The sequence below is a fragment of the Miscanthus floridulus genome, unplaced genomic scaffold (genome assembly GCF_019320115.1).
Source record: "Miscanthus floridulus cultivar M001 unplaced genomic scaffold, ASM1932011v1 fs_263_1_2, whole genome shotgun sequence".
In the NCBI taxonomy this organism is placed as follows: Eukaryota; Viridiplantae; Streptophyta; class Magnoliopsida; order Poales; family Poaceae; genus Miscanthus; species Miscanthus floridulus.
The window spans coordinates 11261-31843 of NW_027096472.1; the positions used below are offsets into that span (position 1 = coordinate 11261).

At 42.9% G+C, this 20583-nt stretch overlaps 1 long non-coding RNA gene and 2 pseudogenes across 1 annotated transcript; 2 read left to right on the plus strand and 1 right to left on the minus strand.

Moving 5' to 3' along the window:
* Positions 1–283: 283 nt before the first annotated feature.
* On the minus strand, positions 284–4579 carry LOC136531022 (uncharacterized). Its single transcript, XR_010777951.1, has 4 exons — positions 4501–4579; positions 4226–4401; positions 2543–2638; positions 284–420 (listed from the first exon to the last, which is right to left on the minus strand). It is a non-coding gene; the product is annotated as an uncharacterized lncRNA (long non-coding RNA).
* Positions 1330–2576, plus strand: LOC136531021 (probable WRKY transcription factor 67; annotated as a pseudogene).
* Positions 4580–14319: 9740 nt separating the features above from the next.
* On the plus strand, positions 14320–17347 carry LOC136531020 (uncharacterized; annotated as a pseudogene).
* The last annotated feature ends 3236 nt before the right edge of the window (positions 17348–20583 follow it).

A 20583-nucleotide genomic window follows, 5' to 3' on the forward strand; every position in this document is an offset into this window, starting at 1 on the left:
AACATGTTTTTGACAATCACTTACTGTTTAATTTAATTATTCAACAGGCTTCCTGTGTACCAGCAGTTCTTTTCTCGTGCATGTATGAGGATTAACATAAATTGAATTTCATGTAATGATTTATCTTACGCAAAGTTTAAAGTTTGAACCGATGATAAATGATGATAACCTACTTCATCATAGCACATCTGTATGTAAAAGATGAAATTAACTAGCTAGTTTATTTTGCATTCATTTCCAAATAACTAGGTGTCATTTACCATTATTAGAGTCCAACCAAGCATGTCCCTGTCCTACGGCCGGTGTAGTTACAGCAACGTTGCTCCCTATAACAGCCTCTAGAATTATTGCCCATGCATGTACATGTTTCCTTTCATGAGTGTCTACGCCATGTGAGCGATATAGACACTGCCGTCGATCCTGCATGATTGGCCAAGTCCTTGGTTGTATCACAAATGTCGACCACAGGAATAAAAACTAATGACAATCTAGTCAGCGATTTTCAAGCTAAACAAGTGACCTAACAAAAATGCTTATTCACACAATCAAATAACTTATGGGGACAGCAATTTTCTTACAAATGTAATTTTTATGCATCACCTCTATTATATTCTATACATGAATAAATCAGTTGCATTTTTTATGCATTAGATATGTCAATAATCCTTATCATCTGGCGATCAACAGTTAAGTTCATACTAACTTATCTTCCTCCAACAATTTAAAACACTAGTACCACTAGTGTGGCATTAATTTAATAATCATCATCTGACCTTATAATAACATTCACTACTAAAATAGTGGAATTCTCGTAGTGTTTTTAAGTAGTATTAAAACACTACCACTAGTCATAGCACATGGAAATCCACACTAGGAGACATTTAATAGAGAAAGTTTATACTAAATTTTGAATGCTAAAACACTAGGAGAAGCCCATATCACTAGGAGAAGCCTAAAATTCTGGTTGTGATTACTATGTACTACTTCAAATGTGTCTCCTAGGCCCATCACACATAATGTAATTAAACATGTGCATCGAATGAAAATTACGCAACGATCATGATCTATGTATATTTATGCATCAGTTTGAGAAAAACAGGATCTTGAATGACACCTTTAGTTCTACCATACTACTGATGGATAGGGACACAGTACTCTCCCTAGTCTTTTCCAGTGAGAAAATTTGAAAAAATGATCCATTCCCTCCACCATGCTCATACTGTGTGATGTTACTCGCATGTATAAATAGATGCCTAAAGCTGCATATACCTAGCACCTTCAGCTCCAAAGTCCAACTATTATAGCCACATATATTTGAGAAAGCATCAAATGAACATCTTTGAATCTTCCACTCATAGTGGCTGCCAAGTGGTGATCAATGAGATTGAACACCAAAGGGCCCTCGTGATGGAGCTACATAACCTTATCCTACCAACACTTGATCCCTGTAGTAGGCAGGAGAAGCTTGCGCAGCAACTCTTTCACGATATATTCAGTTCCTTAAGTAAGGTTATCTCCTTTCTCGAACTTGGTGATATAAACAGGCCGATCTTATCAAATATAGAAGAAAAGGTGGCAAGGATAACGTGGATAGTCACATGTTGGGGGAGGAAGCTAAACAAATTGGAAATAAGAGAAGGTATATAGCAAAAGAGCATATATATGTTTACCTATATATCATTTACTGTGGTGCTTAAAATATTTATCCCTTCTCTTAGGAAGAATGCACAACACACAGGTTCGGTTGTGACACAAGCACCACACTTTGATGGATATCAATGGAGGAAGTATGGACAGAAGTGGATCTCCAAAGCAAAGCAGTCTAGGTATGTAATAAAACATATGTATTGATGTACTTCATATATATATATATAATATTTTCTATACTGAATTTGGATTCTCATGTTGTATTCTAGTCGGGTGGTTTTTTGCTCGGTTTCCACTCAAAAAACTACGCTGACACCTTTTTTATGTTTTCTTCTAATCAAATTTGCGGCAAAGCTTTTGCCGTCCTTTCAAAAAAAATAGGTGTGGATGATTAGCTTTGTGCACATATATTGTAGCTCAAAATTGCAGCCATACGTTTTCGAGAAAAAAAAATTGCAGCCATACATATTCTCATCTATGTGGATGAATAATATTTTGCCTTTTGTGTATAATAAAAAATAATAATGATGTCATGCTTAATCAGGAGCTACTATAGATGTGCCAATAGTAAAGACCAAGGGTGTCTTGCAACTAAGACAGTTCAACAGAAGGAATCAGATGGAAGCGCTGGAACAGTGAGGTTGTTCGATGTTGACTATTACGGCCAGCACATTTGCAAGAAGGATGACATAATCCATCCATATGTTGTTGAGACAACAAAATATAGTGCACCAATTGCCAATCATAACCAAAGCATTAGTGGGTCAACAGTTGTTCATAATGATGTCCTTGGAATTCAGGATGAAAGCTTTGAAAACTTATTCATGGTGCAAAGCACGCCAGAATATTTGATAGATTTCACAGATATTGAAATGGCAGGGGCACTTGAGGTTACCTCTATGATGATCCCTGAAGATATATGGGCGTAAGGAAGAAATGATGGGAAGGAACTCCTTTGAAGGTGTACATCAATCCGTTCGTATGCAGACAGCTATTGCATCATGAGTTGTGACAAGAAAGGGACACAAGTATGTTACCTTTAGAGTATAATATGTGTGATAAGCAAAGAAAATGGATCTGCAGAAAGTAAATAGTGGCAGAAATTAAGGCTTAAAAGTTGTAAATGCTGTGTCCCACAAGCTAGAATGTTGATGTACTAATATCTAAACTTTCCTGTAATTGTAACCATCCCATTCCCAGCCTCAAAGTCTTCATAACAGGTAAAGTGTCCTGGAATTAATAGTACTAGCTTATAACTTGTTAACGTTTGATGGAGAGCATTAGAAACATGGGAAATAGTAATAATTAGCATGACAAATGGCATGCAGTCAAGAAAAACTCGATAGTCAGAATTTCAGACATTGATATGACACCTGTCAAGCTTTGCTACATCCTCCATGCATACAGGCTGCAGCCTAGTAGCTATCAGGATGGTTAATTATATTGTCCCATCCCATGCCTCGTTGACTTGACTTGATCCAGTGTATGTAGTTGAACTGAATGAACTTAGGCGTTGTATAGTTACTCACCCAAAAGTTTACACCATATCCCATCGAATGTTTGGACACATGCATGGAGTATTAAATATAGACTAAAAAAATAGCTAATTGCACAGATTGCGACTACTTTGCGAGACGAAACTTTTAAGCCTAATTAGGCCATGATTTGACAATGTGGTGCTACAGAGTGATCAATTGATAAGCTGATATAGTATGAATGAAGAGTGGTAAAAAACAGAGTATTTACAGCCTTCAACTGTATAGTATGGGTGAAATTCTCAACTTGTAAATGAAAAAAAGAGCCCCTTTTTTTCCCAGAGGACTCAAAAACAGAACCTAGCTTTGGATTTCAACTTGTAGTATTGAGTGTTATCTGGTGATAGAAACAGTCACAGAATCCCCTGTGCTGCTGTGGTTGTTTTGAACTTGAGCAGTCAGGTGGTTGTAATTTCATTGCGAAAGTTATGAAATTCAGATTCGCCCATTATGGAAGAAAAAAACAAACAGAGCCCCTTACTAGAACAAAAGCAGGTCCCAGCATGAATGCACGATTTTCATATGCATGGCATGGTGTCATGTGGATAGAAAAACTAAGAGGAACTCTATGACCCCACTAACTAGGCTGAATGTATATGACTCTTTCTCTCAACAATATAATGTTCCATATAAATCAGCAGGAAAACATTGCTGCATGTTGATTTGTGGTGTCCTATTTTTGTTTTTCCTAATTTGACAACTTTATTAATTGTAGCTGATCGGGACGTAAACTCATAGTAGTCTTGAGAGTTGGAGGGTGTGAAGAGTATTAAGTTCATGAATTGCAGGTTGAAATTAATCGGCCTTTCTCAACCATAACTGTAAACGGAATAACTGAGAGGAGTCGCCCTGCTAGGAATCAGCTGGCATTTGGAATGCATGGGATCCCCACCTTCTTATTACTAATAGAGTCGCGTTCTGGATTTCAAATATGTCTGCTATAACTTGCATCAAACTCAATCTCTCTCTATATATATGTATATATGGAAAAAAAACTGAATGTAGTACTTATAATGCTTATGTGTAAGAGGCGGCGTGCTTACCATTGGTTGAATAGATTCCGTTCCATCGAACAAGGGATCCAAGCAACAAAATCTATATTGCATTATTACACCAGCTTTTACTTTTATGATCTTTAACTACATCATCAACTTGTGGGTTCAAACCTATGATGTGATGCCTCATAATTGGTATATCGATGAATGAAATAGTGATTGACCTGCATGATATGAAATAAATCTTAGGAACAGTGTGTGAAGGAGAGATAATAAAGGAAAGAAAAAGAGAAATAGTGCTGAAAAGTGATAAGTAGGTGTACCTGGATTTTGACTGGAGAACGACGATGTAGGAGTGGGGGCGTCGAGGAAGAACAGGTGCAACGGTGGTGGCAGGATCTAGGAGGGAGGGATCATGGCTGGTAGGAAAGAAAGTAAACTTGAGAGAGTTCCAGTACAGCGAGTCCCCAACTAGTGCGTTGGTAGCGAAAATAAAGAAGGAAACATGGCTTTGGATGGTAGAAAGGACAAAACATTTAGTGGCTCTATAGCATGAGAATATTTATTTATTTGTATTCTGGTTCTTGCTGATATGTAAAAACTTCTTTATCAATGAAATAGACAGTCTCATGGCCATCCATTAAAAAAAACAAGTGAAAAGTATACCGGTACAATATATATAGGGTGACAAGTCTTTGTGAAAGTTAGGGAGTAGATTAAACAGACTCAATTTGTCTGATCTTGTTAGAATCAGATACCAGTCTGAAGGTATTGGATTCTCACAATAGAGTATCCTTGTGATTGCCGCACTCCAGAATATCAGCACAACCTTAATATCGAAATCATATGTTCAGAGTCATGCATTGCAATAGCAAGCAACTATACACATAATTATGCAAACTAACCACAAGTACATAGCCGCTGATGATCATTGAAAGTATTTATAAACTGGGTATGTTGACCCCGCAGCCGCCACAAGTTTGTCGTGTATGCTCTCATTGCACGTGCATACGAGATCAGTTGTAGATGGAATTGATGTTGCAACCAGAATTTGGAAAAGGGACATGTATGCGTGAAGTGGTAGTATAGAGTTCAGTGCACAAGTTGGCTTATCTCTTGGGAGTAGAGGGAGTTCAGTGCACAATAAGTATAGCTGTTACTTGCATCGGACTTGCTAATACTATAACGCTAGATAACCAAACACCTGACGGGATCCAAGCAAGACAATGACTCTGTAAACTACATCAACTAGCATATACGTATTTCTAGCTATCCAGCAAATGGAAAGTAGTAAACTAAGGTATATGCTTCTTGCGTTTTAATTAAGCTCTAACATGTCATTGAGAGTAAGGAGTTATTCATTTGTAATGGCACACGTTACTTTCTAAATAAACGGCACAAAGGGTAATGGACAAAGTCATTCTGAATCTTGAGCTGTGACCATTGAAGAAAGGGGCATTGTGGGCATCATCCTTGTCCAAAATACAGTTAAACTAACTGGAAGTCTGCAACCAAAAGAATAACCATGCATGCATATGTCACACTGTGACACAAATATGAGATATAATGACAAAAGCCAACACTACTGGAAAACTGTACTTTGCCGAGTGCCTGAGACTTTGCCGAGTGCTTTTTATCGGGGCACTCGGCAAAGAAATATTTTGCCGAGTGCCGCACTCGGCAAAATAAAGCAAGGTGGCTTTGCCGAGCGCCATGCCCTCGGCAAAGCCTGGCTCTCGGCAAATCTGGGCTTTGCCGAGTGCCGCGGCACTCGGCAAAAGTCCCACTCAGCAAAAGGTGGCCGGCCCGTGACAGCGGGCATCTGCCGTCAGACTTTGCCGAGTGCCTAACGGATGGCACTCGGCAAAAAAAATTTTATTATTTTTAAAAACTTATTTTGCTGAGTGTAAACCTTGGGCACTCGGCAAAAAAAAAATTATTTTTTTAAAACTTATTTTGCCGAGTGCCAGCGTCAGGCACTCGGCAAAAAAAAATTTATTTTTGAAAATCAGCTTTACCGAGTGCCCCCTGGGCCGGCACTCGGCAAAGCCCACTTTGCCGAGTGCCCCACATGGCACTCGGCAAATTTTTTTTTATTTTGGGCCCAAATTTTTTTTCTGTGGCCTTGTGACAGTATTTAAAACTCTATTTTAAAATTTGGGGCAATTTTGACTTTTTTTGATATATTTCATTAGTTTATTTCGTTTCGTCTAATTGTTTGGGATATTTCAAATTTGAACTGCAGGTACATGGAATAATGGACTTTGGTCATCCAAAAATTGATACTCATGATATTTAGGGTATGTTTAGGCCGTATCCAGAAAGTCACATGAAATCTCGAGTATCTCGTTGACGTAACATGTCGAGGTACTTGCCGGAAATGTGATTTTAAATTATATAAAATGCAAACAAAGTCCGAAAATCATGAAACTTGTCGAGGCGTCGTGTTATCACATGTGGAGGCTGTGGTAAAAAATTGTAAAGGTTTCGAGCAAATTGTGACGTCGGATGCCAAAAACCCAGACATCTCCACATGTGATCACTTGAGGACCCTAGACCGCCATTGTGATTTTCGGCCTTCGTGCTGTTGGGATTGTCGGCCTTCGTGCCGTTGTGATTGTCGGCCTTCGTGCCGTTGTTTCTTGCAGGTTGGAAACCTCTCCGTGCAGGGGAGGTGCTGTCGAAATTTTCAATTTTTAGTCTAACACATGCAATCTCTTCTCTTTTGTGCAGCCTCCGTCGGCGGGTTCAAACAATCCCGCTAGCGTGTCACCGGCGGCTGATCACGTCAACCCTTCGCCGCAGTCCGATCCTTCACCGCTGTCCAGGGGGCCACACCTGCAGTTTCCGTCGCCGCAGTAGAGATGTTGAACTTTGTGATGTTGAACTTGTAATAATAAACTTGTGATGTTGAACTTTGGTGCATTTGTGATGGATTTTCGATGGATTTATTAAATATGCGTGTGCTTGTGATATATAATGCAGGTTGGTGATATAGATGTGATGATTGATGTATATATATTGTCTCTTACAATGGAATGTAAAAAAAAATTACAATTCTCGGGGTCTTTGCCGAGTGCCATGGACAAGGCACTCGGCAAAGTTTTTTCCAAAAAAAATCCAGAAATTCTTTGTCGAGTGCCTGGGCTGGGGCACTCGGCAAAGTATTTAAAAAAAAAAACTTTGCCGGGTGTCTGGGCAGGGGCACTCGGCAAAGTATTTTTTTTAAAAAAAATAAAAAAACTTTGCCGAGTGCCTGGGCAGGGGCACTCGGCAAAGTATTTTTTTTAAAAAAATCCAGAAATTCTTTGCTAAGTGCCTGGGCTAGGGCACTAGGCAAAGTAATTTTTTTAAAAAAATAAAAAAAAATTGCCGAGTGTCTGGACAGGGGCACTCGGCAAAGTATTTTTTAAAAAAATAATTAAAAAACTTTGCCGAGTGCCTGGCCTTGGGCACTCGGCAAAGTAATTTTTAAAAAAAATAATTTTTTTTTTGCCAAGTGCTAGGTCAGGCGCTCGGCAAAATAACCGTTAACGGCCGATGTGCAACAGCCGAAAATATTTGCCGAGTGCCGCCCCAAGCACTCGGCAAAATTGTTTTTTATTTTGCCGAGTGCCCCCATAAAAAGCACTCGGCAAAGACCCTTTGCCGAGAAAAATTTTGCCGAGCGGACTTTGCCGAGTGCTTGCCGAGTGCAAAGGGCTCTTTGCCGAGTGTAAAAACACTCGGCAAAGCCGCGGCCTCCAGTAGTGCAATGATCCTTAAATTGGAATATTTTGGTTTCTTTTGAGGAATATTATATTTTATTACTAGTTAATACTCACTCCATCCTGAAATATAAGGTATCCAAGGAATATATTATAGGAAAGCAAAAGACACATGTTGACTCTCCCTTAAAAAGTAGGGAGATATTATGCTTACCATATTTGAGCCTGGTGGTTCATTGGTTGGGTTGACAATAAACACTTATGGCAACTAGGTAGCATGTGATTGGAGCCTAGAATCCTTTATAATTTGAGATATATTTTGAATTCTTGGTTATCTTATATTTCAAGATGGAGTTAGTATATAAAATTGTGTATGTAAAAGTTAAGTTCTTGAGTTACCTGTGCGGGTAGGTAAGCGAGCTAATGTACGCAAAGATCACATATTTGGGCTGCTATAGCCTAGAATCCTACAAAAGCCTTCTACCCTCAAGGTTGGGCCAGGAAGAAGGGACGACCTCCAATTGTCCTTCCTGCTGTGCTACTAGAATCTTTGGAAACACAGTACAAAGTTTTCTTCCGCTCATTGTCATCCACTCATCATCACTCCCATGCCTGCTGGACAAGCGCCTGCTGATAGTGGACGGAGTGGCCACAGGTTTTTGGCACCAACTGTTATCTATGTAGTCAAGCTCATCCACCCCTTGTTGTACCAGCTAAGCTTATGCTATCAAAAGGTTAAGGTATACCTGTGAAGAGTTGGAACTGTTTCAACGTTTAATTTTGAGATTTGTTGGAAGCATCGGCAGTCAGGTTCTATGGCAGATTTTTTTTCTGTGTGTGTGTGTGTGTGCACCAACTGTGGCACATGTGAGAAAGAACTGTTGTACGCTATTCTGCATGTAGGGAAATTTCTTTATAACTAGCAATTCCCTTATCTTTTGTCGCAATCAATTGGTATGTTTGGCTTACACGTATGGCATTCATGTGGTGCTCAGGAATCCTGAAGGATTCACCACAAAATAATATGCAGCGACATGAATGCACATATATGTTACTATTTTATGATAAATTTTAAATTCATGAGAAATTTATTTATTTCTACATTTCATGAGCACAAAATACAGAATTAAATCATTTTAAACCCATTTTTCAAAAGAGGCAAATTTTGGGTGTTACAATTCTACCCCCTTTAAGATGAATCTCGTCCTCAAGATTCGGATGATTGCTTACTCAAACAGTTGTGGGTAAGACTTTCTCAGATCCTATTCTCTTTCCCAAGTAGCTTCATCCTCTGTATACCGATTCCACTGCACCTTGCACATCTTTATAGTTCGGCTTCTTGTAACTCTTTCGGCAGTTTCCAAGATCTTTATCGGATACTCTTCATAAGTAAGATCTTCCTTAACAGTAAGTTCTTCCAAAGGAATCTGCTCTTCTGGTACCCTCAAACGCTTTTTCAATTGGGAAACATGGAACACGTCGTGCACACCTGACAAACTCTCAGGCAGTTCCAACTGATAAGCTACTTCTCCACGTCTCTCTAGGATCTTAAAAGGTCCTATATACCTTGGTGCTAACTTTCCCTTCATATTGAATCTTTTCACACTTCTCATTGGTGACACCTTCAAGTACACATAATCACCAACTTCGAAAGTCAGCTCTCTTCTGCGAGTATCAGCGTAACTCTTCTGTCGGGACTGAGCCACTCTCAAATTGTCTCTAATCATTCTCACTTGTTCTTCCGCGTCTCTAAGGACATCGGGTCCAAACACTTGAGTTTCACCAGTCTGATTCCAGAACAAAGGCGTTCTACATTTACGTCCATACAACGCCTCGAAAGGTGTCATCTTAAGACTCTTCTGATAACTGTTGTTATACGAGAACTCTGTGTATGGCAGACTTTTATCCCAACTATCACCATACTGTAGTGCACAGGCTCTCAACATATGTTCCAAAATCTGATTGATCCTTTCAGTCTGTCCATCAGTTTGCGGGTGGTAAGCAGAACTAAAATTCAACTTCGTCCCCAAAGACCTATGTACTTTATGTCAGAATTGCGATGTAAACTGAGTGCCTCTATCAGACACAATCTTCTTGGGAACACCATGTAAACATACAATCCTTTCCATGTACAACTCTGCTAGTCTTGCACCTGTATAGGTAGTCTTGACTGGTAAAAAGTGGGCAACCTTGGTGAGTCGATCCACTATTACCCATATTGAATCATAACCTCTTTGAGTGCGGGGCAAACCTACGATAAAATCCATACCAACTTCTTCCCATTTCCATTCAGGAATCTTCATTGGTTGTAGTAACCCTGCAGGTCTTTGATGCTCAGCTTTCACTCTTTGACAAGTGTCACACAAAACCATACTCTGCCACATCTCTCTTCAAACCATACCACCAATACTTCTCCTTGAGATCCAAATACATCTTGGTACTTCCGAGATGTATAGAATAAATAGACTCATGGGCCTCTTGCAGAATTGCATCACGGATAGCCTTCACTTTAGGTACACATATCCTTTTTCCGAACCAAAGAGTGCCATTCTCATCCATTCTGAATCCTGGTGCCTTTCCAAGCACTACATTCTCTGCTATCTCCTTAAGTTTTTCATCCTCCAATTGACCTTTGCGTATCTCTTGCTCTAAAGTAGGCTCTATCACCAATTCCATTGCATTAGTGACAAAACTCAAGTTGAGATGCTCCATTTCAGCACACAACTCTGCTGACATAATTGTCGTCTCAAGTCCATTAGCATAGCTCTTCCTGCTAAGTGCATCAGCTACGACATTTGCTTTTCCCGGGTGATAATGCACTTCCAAGTCATAGTCTTTGATTAATTCCAACCAACGACGTAGTCTCAGATTCAAATCTGATTGGGTAAAGATATACTTCAAACTCTTATGATCTGTATAGATATCACTCTTATGCCCAATTAGATAATGTCTCCAGATCTTCAAAGCATGAACCACAGCTGCCAATTCCAAGTCATGAGTAGGGTAATTCAACTCATGCTTCCTCAATTGTCTAGATGCATATGCCACCACTCTTCCTTCTTGCATAAGCACACATCAAGGCCCAAACAGGATGCATCACAATATATAGAGAAGTTCTTGCTTAAATCGGGCAGAATTAATACTGCAGCTGTAGTCAATCTCTTCTTTAGCTCATCAAAGTTTGCCTGGCATTTATCCGACCATATATACTTAGCATTCTTTTCCAACAGAGCTGTCATAGGCTTGGCTAGCTTGGAAAAACCTTCAATGAACCTTCTGTAGTATCTAGCCAATCCCAAAAAGCTAAGAATCTCACTTACAGTGGTTGGTGGTTTCCAATTCAATACATCTTGCACTTTGCCTGGATCCACTGCTATTCCACCATTGGAGACAACATGACCCAGAAAAGAGACTTTCTTCAACCAAAACTCACACTTGCTCCGCTTAGCATACACTTATGTTCTCTAAGCTTTTGTAAGACTAACCTTATATGTTCAGCATGTTCTTCTTCAGTCTTGGAGAATATCAGTATGTCATCTATGAATACCACCATAGATTTATCCAGAAACTCCATGAACACCTTATTCATCAGATACATGAAGTATGCAGGTGCATTGGTCAATCCAAAAGACATAACGGTATACTCATACAATCCATACCATGTAGTGAATGCTGTCTTTGGTATGTCCGAGTTTTGAATCTTTAGCTGATGGTACCCTGAGCGGAGATCAATCTTGGAGAACACATGGGCTCCTCTCAACTGATCAAACAAATCATCAATCCTAGGCAAAGGGTATTTATTCTTGATTGTAACCTCATTAAGTGAATGGTAATCCACATACATCCGTTGACTACCATCTTTTTTATCCACAAAGATCACAGGTGCCCCCCATGGGGAAGAACTGGGGCGTATGAAATCTTTTTCTTGCAACTCTTTTAGTTGTTTCTTAAGCTCTTCTAATTTATTAACCCCCATTCTATATGGACGTTTAGCTATTGGTGCAGTTCCAGGTAATAATTCAATAATGAATTCAATGTCTCGGTCAGGTGGCATACCTGGCAAGTCATCGGGGAAGACATCTGGGAACTCCTCCATGACACGATCTTGTTTATTGGCTTCACCGTCTAGCTGGTTCACTATGGCTGTAGGCTGAGCTTGCACTACCACTTCTACACAGATTCTATCTCCATTGAGTGATGTCACAACCACAGATTCTTGTGACCATCCTATATATTACTTTTACTTCCAAGAAGATAGCACTTCCATGCTCCACAATGGATAACTCTAGATAACATGTTAGGTAGTTCAACTCACGCTTCCTTAGTTGACTTAATGAATAAGCCACTTCTTTTCCTCTAGTATAAGGGCACATTCCACACCCTAACAAGGTGCGTCATTGTAGATATGAAGCTCTTGTCCTGATCCAACAAAGCTAATACATAGGTTTTAGTCCAACCTCTTCTCGGACTCCTTCAAACACTTAGCTGAGGTCTATTCATCCAAACTAACTTAAAAGCTTCTCCAGTAGCTCTACCAAAATCTTGATGATCTTGAATAAACCTTCGTTGAACCTTTAACCAAACCTCATTGAAACTCTAAGTTTCTCTAACATCTTTGGGTACCACCACGCTTCCGCTACGCAAACTAGAACATAGGATACTTCACCTTGCAAATTCTTCAACTTGGCTACCCCCTTAAGAAAAGATAAACTAGGGGACACAAAAAGGTAGCTTGCACCTTCTTCCAGATGATCTAACTAATATCTAGACATTCCGTCATCTCAATGATACTCTTGTGTATGGCAAGAACAAGAAATCTGGAATTCCTCGCAAGCAGAAAAACAGCAGTGCCGTAAAACAGTTGTAACTCCTGTTCTGTTAATCCAATGAAGTTGTAGCTTATACCGTTGGAAAGCTTATAAAATTCTCCGCAACTTCCTTATAGAACACTTTTCCAAATTCTGCAGCTAACTTAGTTGAAAACAGTGCACAACAGAAACTGTTCCAGGTTCCAAACGGCACAGATGCTTCGCCTTGTGATTTTTGTATCTCGATAACCAAAATAGCTATCAGGCTGATTCTTGCGCTCAGAGAAAGATAACCAAACACCTTGGGAGTAGAGGGAGTTCAGTGCACAATAAGTATAGCTGTTACTTGCATCGGACTTGCTAATACTATAACGCTAGATAACCAAACACCTGACGGGATCCAAGCAAGACAATGACTCTGTAAACTACATCAACTAGCATATACGTATGTCTAGCTATCCAGCAAATGGGAAGTAGTAAACTAAGGTATATGCTTCTTACGTTTTAATTAAGCTCTAACATGTCATTGAGAGTAAGGAGTTATTCATTTGTAATGGCACACATTACTTTCTAAATAAACGGCACACAGGGTAATGGACAAAGTCATTCTGAATCTTGAGCTGTGACCATTGAAGAAAGGGGTGTTGTGGGAATCATCCTTGTCCAAAATACAGTTAAACTAACTGCACTATGGGAAACAGTGAAAATGCCGAGTGCTTTATGTTTGCCGAGTGTCGGTGCGGGACCCACGGGATACCCCGCAAGGAAGGGAGAAGAACTAGCCTAACTAGGATTCTTTCCCTGTAATGCTAGTAGTGGTTTTATTCTGTAATCCTACTAGGAACTCTCATTGTAAACCGACTAGGACTCTGGCCTCCTGACTATATAAAGGAGGGCAGGGCTCCTTGGATCGGGAGTTGGAGATGACAATTGTACAATACAACACTACAATCAATCCAACGCAAAGGCTAACGCCGACTGGACGTAGGGCTATTACTCGATCAAAGATCGAGGGTCCGAACCAGGATAAATCGACTGTCTCTTGCGTTAACCGTCGAGTTCTGTATACGCTGAAGCCCGAACATACTGCCCCAGGGACCCCCGTGGCAGGCTATCGGTGGTCAAACATCGACACCGAGTGCAATATATCAAGCACTCGGCAAACGGCAGCTTTGCCGAGTGTTTCCTCCGAGACACTCGGCATACTATTACACTCGGCATATTTACGATTTGCCGAGTGTCAACACTCGGCAACCATCAGACACTCGGCATATTTAATATTTACCGAGTATCAACACTCGGCCTCTATGGGACACTCGGCAATAACCAACATGTGACCCGCACGTGCGCCGTCCTCGGGTGGGATTAGGACCTATCTTTACCTAATAGACATTATAGGAACATGTAGATGCAACGTGATTTTATATATTACTCGCTGATATGCTAGAGGATGGGTGACCGTGAGTGGATGTACACGGGCCGCTCTAGTCAGAATTCGTTGACCAATGAATGGATTGACAAGACGGATGCTTTCTTGGAACGGGCGTTTGCAATCGTCAAAGGAGCTAGATCGACTTGGTGTCCGTGTGGCAAATGTGGAAACATGCGTCGGCAAACCAAGCTAGACATGGGCAAACATCTTGTGAAGAACGGATTTACGTCAGACTACACCAGGTGGATCTACCATGGTGAAGCCGATCGTGGAAGAGACAAGGTCTTGAGACAACGCATCGAGGAATATGATGATGATGCCGGGGTGGGAGACATGTTAAATGACTACCATGAAGCACACTTCGATGAAGCAAGTAGGGAGGAGCCAGAAGCTACCGCAAAGGCGTATTACGACATGTTGTCTGCGGCACAGCAACCCCTTCACGGGCATACCAAGGTTTCTCAACTGGATGCCATTGCACGCCTAATGGCCGTGAAGTCTCAGTTTACCTTGAGTCGAGATGCCTTCGATATTATGCTGGCAGTTTTTGGCAGCCTGCTCCCGGATGGTCACATCTTGCCAAAGAGCATGTATGAGGCACAGAAACTCCTTCGTGCACTTAAGATGCCATACGAGCAGATACATGCTTGTCCGAAGGGATGCATCTTATTTAGGAAAGAGTATGCGGAAGAAAAGTACTGTGTGAAGTGCGAACCGTCTAGGTTCCTAGAGGTAGACTCTGATGATGGTCAGAAGAGGCAGCTCGCAATCCCCGTGAAGATCCTACGGTACCTTCCTTTCATACCGAGGATCCAACGGCTTTACATGACTGAGGAATCCGCGAAACAGATGACATGACACAAAAACGGACGTCGATACAATCCTGAGAAGATGGTACACCCATCCGATGGTGAAGCCTAGACAAGGTTTGATGAGATTCATCCTGAGAAAGCTCTAGAGGCTCATAATGTACGTGTTGCACTGGCAACAGATGGGTTCAATCCTTACGGAATGACGGCTGCCCCGTACATCTGTTGGCCCATGTTCATTATCCCCCTCAATCTCCCCCCTAGCGTCCTCTTTCAACGATAGAACATATTATTGTCGTTGATAATTCCAGAACATCCGGGGAATAATTTGAGTGTGTACATGAAGCCTTTGATTGATGATTTGGTCCGTGCTTGGGAAGAAGGGGTATGGACATACGATCGAGCTACAAAGACAAACTTCAAAATGCATGTTTGGTACCAGTACTCCCTGCATGACTTGCCGGCATATGGGATTTTCTGCTACTGGTGTGTTCACGGGAGGTTCCCATGCCCAGTATGCAAGGCTTCTCTGATGTTCATTTGGTTGACGAAGGATGGCAAGTATTCTTCGTTCGACAAACATCGATAATTCCTCCCTCCTGACTATCCATTCAGACTAGACATCAAGAACTTTATGAAAGATGTCGTTGTTATAGACCCTGCACCGCAGATGATGACAGGAGCCGCGGTTCGTGCTCAGTTAGACGCTCTCGAGGTCAATAAACAAGAAGGTGGTTTTGTGGGATATGGTGAGAAACATGCTTGGACTCAGAAGTCATGCTTGTGGAACCTCCCCTATTTTGATGATCTTCTTCTTCCACATAATATTGATGTAATGCACACTGAAAAGAATATCGCTGAGGCAATTTTTGGTACAATCATGGACATTCCTGATAAGACAAAGGATAACATTAAGGCTAGAGTGGATCAAGCGAGGTTATGCGACAGACCAAAGCTGGACATGGCGCCTCCCAGAGCCGGCAAGTCATGGAGAAAGCCTAAGGCCGGTTTCATCCTGACGAGGGCCCAAAGGAGGGAGGTACTAGAATGGTTCCAAACGTTAATGTTCCCTGATGGGTATGCAGCGAATCTGAAGAGAGGAGTGAACTTAGCTACTATGCGAGTCAACGGGCTCAAGAGTCATGATTACCACATATGGCTTGAGCGCATACTCCCGGTGATGGTTCGAGGCTATGTCCCTGAGCATGTCTGGCAGGTGCTAGCAGAGTTGAGCAATTTCTTCCGCTAGCTTTGTGCCAAGGAGTTATCTCGTACCGTGGTTGCAGAAATGGAAAAAATGGCGCCTGTGTTGCTCTGTAAGTTGGAGAAGATCTTTCCACCCGGCTTCTTCAATCTGATGCAGCATATGATTCTACACCTCACGTATGAAGCAAAAATGGGGGGGCCTGTGCAAGGCCGTTGGTTCTATTCAATTGAGAGATGTCAAAAGGTTCTTCGATCTAAATGTAAAAATAAATGCAAAATTGAAGCATTCATTGCAGAGGCATACATTCTGGAGGAGGTGTCAAACTTCACAACAAAATACTATGCCGACAACCTTCCTAGTGTGCATAATCCACCATCTCGTTACAATGCCGACGGAGATGAATCGAGCCTTAGCATTTTCCGAGGGCAACTCGGAAGTGCAAGTGGTGCGACCCACAAGACCTTGAAACATGAAGAATGGAGCATTATCATGTTGTATGTGTTGACCAACCTATCCGAGGTGGAGCCATACATGCTGTAAGTTCTCAACAAACTTGTTCTCAAGTAGTCGCTTTTCTGTGTCCAACCCGGAGGACCCGCCTGAGGCGTACAGTCATCCAAGCATCCACAGCCGCGTCACCCAGTATACAGCGATGGCAAGGGAGGTTCACGGGCCAGAGTTTGATTCGAGCTCCCAGGATATTGATGGAGAAATCGTGATGAGGGTGGTAGGAGGCAAGAAGCATGGTCGGTATTGGATTGGCGACAGCGTAATCGACACGGCCTCTACTCCCACTCTCTCCCAGATCCGAGCAAGGAGCATGGACTCGAGCCCAACGATACGCCCATGGCCGACCACTACACAGTTCTAGATAGAGGCTCTCCAGGTTCTTTCTCTTCCATTCATCATTCGTTGGTTCTTACGTACTTTAGCTTTGCATTGCTTTGCATTGTAGCATTGCGATGAAATATTTTAGGCCCAGGTGGAAGCTGGAAAGAAGCAACGGGAGGAGATGGAGGCAAGGGTGGAGCGGTTAGAGGCCGAGTGGCAGAGGATGGAGGAAGAAAATCGGATGAGGATGGACCAGATGCTCCAATACATGCAGAATTTTGCTTCAAGCATGGGTCAATCTTTGCCACCGCCACCGATGCTATTCCCTTCACGTCAGCCACCCACAACTACTCCTATGAGTCACTTGACACATTAGATTGAATACTTTAACTTAGACAAGTTCCTTAGTTAGCTCAAATGATATCAATATTGTCTCACACATGTCTTCTCCTATGTGCAGAATCAATCGGCGGCTTCGAATACTCAACCACAAGACCCGGATCAGTCGCAGTGGTTCCAAGAGCCTCCTCCTCAGTGACTTGTGGATTATTTGTGCATTACTTGTTTAAACTAGAACTTGTGGATTACTTTCTCAAATAAACTAGAACTTATTTGTGTGCCTGTGATGCTTAATATATGCCTGTGATGTAATATACATGCCTGTGATTTTTGTTGGAGAGGGGTCCTTTATACGTAACAAAACAGTAAAAATAGGGGGGTTTTGGACAGTTTGCCGAGTGTAACACTCGGCAAAGAGGTCCTTTGCCGAGTGTTTTGGCTTTAACACTCGGCAAAGAGGCCAGTTTCTGTTTTTCTGGCAATTTTTTGCCTAGTGTGCAATGTTTGCCGAGTGTTAAAGCCCAAACACTCGGCAAAAACGTAGATGTTTGCCGAGTGTATTGGCTTTAACACTCGGCAAAAACGTAGTAAAATGGTGCGGGGTGACCCCTCTTTGCCGAGTGTTGGAGTCTTGGCACTCGGGAAAGTTGAATATGTTTGCCGAGTGTCTTCCTTCTGACACTCGGCAAACTCTCCGTTACCGTGGACGCCGTTAGCCCCTTTTCGATGAGGGTTTAACTTCGTCGAGTGTTTTTTGACACTCGGCAAACCCTTTGCCGAGTGCCCGATATTTGACACTCGGCAAACATCTGTTTGCCGATGGAAAATTCGCCGAGTGCTAGTTGCCGAGTGTTACACTCGGCAAAGTCTTTGCCGAGTGTATTTGGGGCTTCGCCGAGTGCCTGGGGCACTCGGCAAAGTAACTGTTTCCCGTAGTGCTGGAAGTCTGCAACCAAAAGAATAACCATGCATGCATATGTCACACTGTGACACAAATATGAGATATAATGACAAAAGCCAATGATCCTTAAATTGGAATATTTTGGTTTCTTTTGAGGAATATTATATTTTATTACTAGTTAATACTCACTCCATCCTGAAATATAAGGTATCCAAGGAATATATTATAGGAAAGCAAAAGACACATGTTGACTCTCCCTTAAAAAGTAGGGAGATATTATGCTTACCATATTTGAGCCTGGTGGTTCATTGGTTGGGTTGACAATAAACACTTATGGCAACTAGGTAGCATGTGATTGGAGCCTAGAATCCTTTATAATTTGAGATATATTTTGAATTCTTGGTTATCTTATATTTCAAGATGGAGTTAGTATATAAAATTGTGTATGTAAAAGTTAAGTTCTTGAGTTACCTGTGCGGGTAGGTAAGCGAGCTAATGTACGCAAAGATCACATATTTGGGCTGCTATAGCCTAGAATCCTACAAAAGCCTTCTACCCTCAAGGTTGGGCCAGGAAGAAGGGACGACCTCCAATTGTCCTTCCTGCTGTGCTACTAGAATCTTTGGAAACACAGTACAAAGTTTTCTTCCGCTCATTGTCATTCACTCATCATCACTCCCATGCCTGCTGGACAAGCGCCTGCTGATAGTGGACGGAGTGGCCACAGGTTTTTGGCACCAACTGTTATCTATGTAGTCAAGCTCATCCACCCCTTGTTGTACCAGCTAAGCTTATGCTATCAAAAGGTTAAGGTATACCTGTGAAGAGTTGGAACTGTTTCAACGTTTAATTTTGAGATTTGAGTCTCAAAGTTGGAAGCATCGGCAGTCAGGTTCTATGGCAGATTTTTTTTTCTGTGTGTGTGTGTGTGCACCAACTGTGGCACATGTGAGAAAGAACTGTTGTACGCTATTCTGCATGTTTGGCTTACACGTATGGCATTCATGTGGTGCTCAGGAATCCTGAAGGATTCACCACATCTCACTTAATTTTGTTCTCTTGTTTTGGTTGATAATGATGCATGGCGGTCAACAAAACTAGTTCAAGGCCATGGTTAGTCTGAGTGGAACTATCAGTACATGTTCATATTATGAAGTATCTGATGGATAAGTCTCATGTGTGGCTGGTCTTTGTGGGGCTATGCTGCCCACATGGTCCTTGTGGCTGTTTTTCTGTTTTTAGGACAGCATCTTAGACTAGAGGACAGCATCTTAGACTAGAGGACAGCATCTTAGCTAGGACAGCATATTAGCATCTTAGACTAGCATTTTGGCATATGCTTGGCTGGCTAGCAGCCTATAAATATGTAACCCCAACCCCTCAGGTTGGCATGGCATTTGTGTGAGCTTGTGTGAAAAATAGACAAGAAAATTGCCCCAACTCCTAGTGTCATCCTCTCTCGATGAGAGTAAGAATTCTCCTACTACCAAGGGTGAGAATTCAGCGACTAACAACTGGTATCAGAGCCGTATTATCCTGTAGCCTGAGCATCTCTTGCTCATCTTCTCTCCCAGCCACACAACAGCCCCAGCTGCAAGCAGCAGCTCCGGCCGCTCCTGCTCACTCCTCCCCCGCGCAGCTCGTCTGAAGCAGCCCTCTCCCCACGCAGCAGCCCCCCGGTAGCGCGTCATGTCCGCAGAGCAGTCTCAGCGCTCGGTCGCCTCGAGCACTCGGCGTCGGCAGGAGGCCGAACTTGCCGCGGCAGAGGAATGCGAGAGAGCGGCGGCAGAGACCGCTGCGGCGACGGCAAGGGCGTCGAGGCTAGCAGCGGCAGAGCTGGCAGCAGCCAGAGCGGAGGCGGAGGCAGCGGCGGCGGCGAATGCAGCGCGTGCGGCGGCGGCGGAGGTCGAGGCTCTGCGCGGCAGCATCGGCAGCTCCATCTCCGCTGACGACACCGCCGACGCAAACCTCTAGCTGCTAGAGAGGGAGGCAGCGTGAGCGTGGGCGGCGCAGTGGGCAGCCGCGCACGCCCACGAGCGTGGCGGCAGCCCAGACAGGCACGGACACGCTGGCGGCGCTCCTGGAGGAGGCGCGCACGGCGGTGGCGCTCCTGGGGCAGCCGCGCATGCCCACGAGCACGGCGGCAGCCCAGACAGGCACGGACGCGCCGGCGGCGCTCCTGGAGGAGGCGCGCACGGCGGCGGCGCTCCTGGAGGACGCGCACACGGCGGCGGTGCTCCTGGAGGAGGCGCGCACGGCAACGGTGGCGGACGGGTCGATGGAGAGCGCGGCCTTCACAGGCAGCGTGGCTCTCTCTCCCCGGATCGGTACCGTGGTTACCACGGGCTCCAGGCTGTTGTCAGGGACGTCAG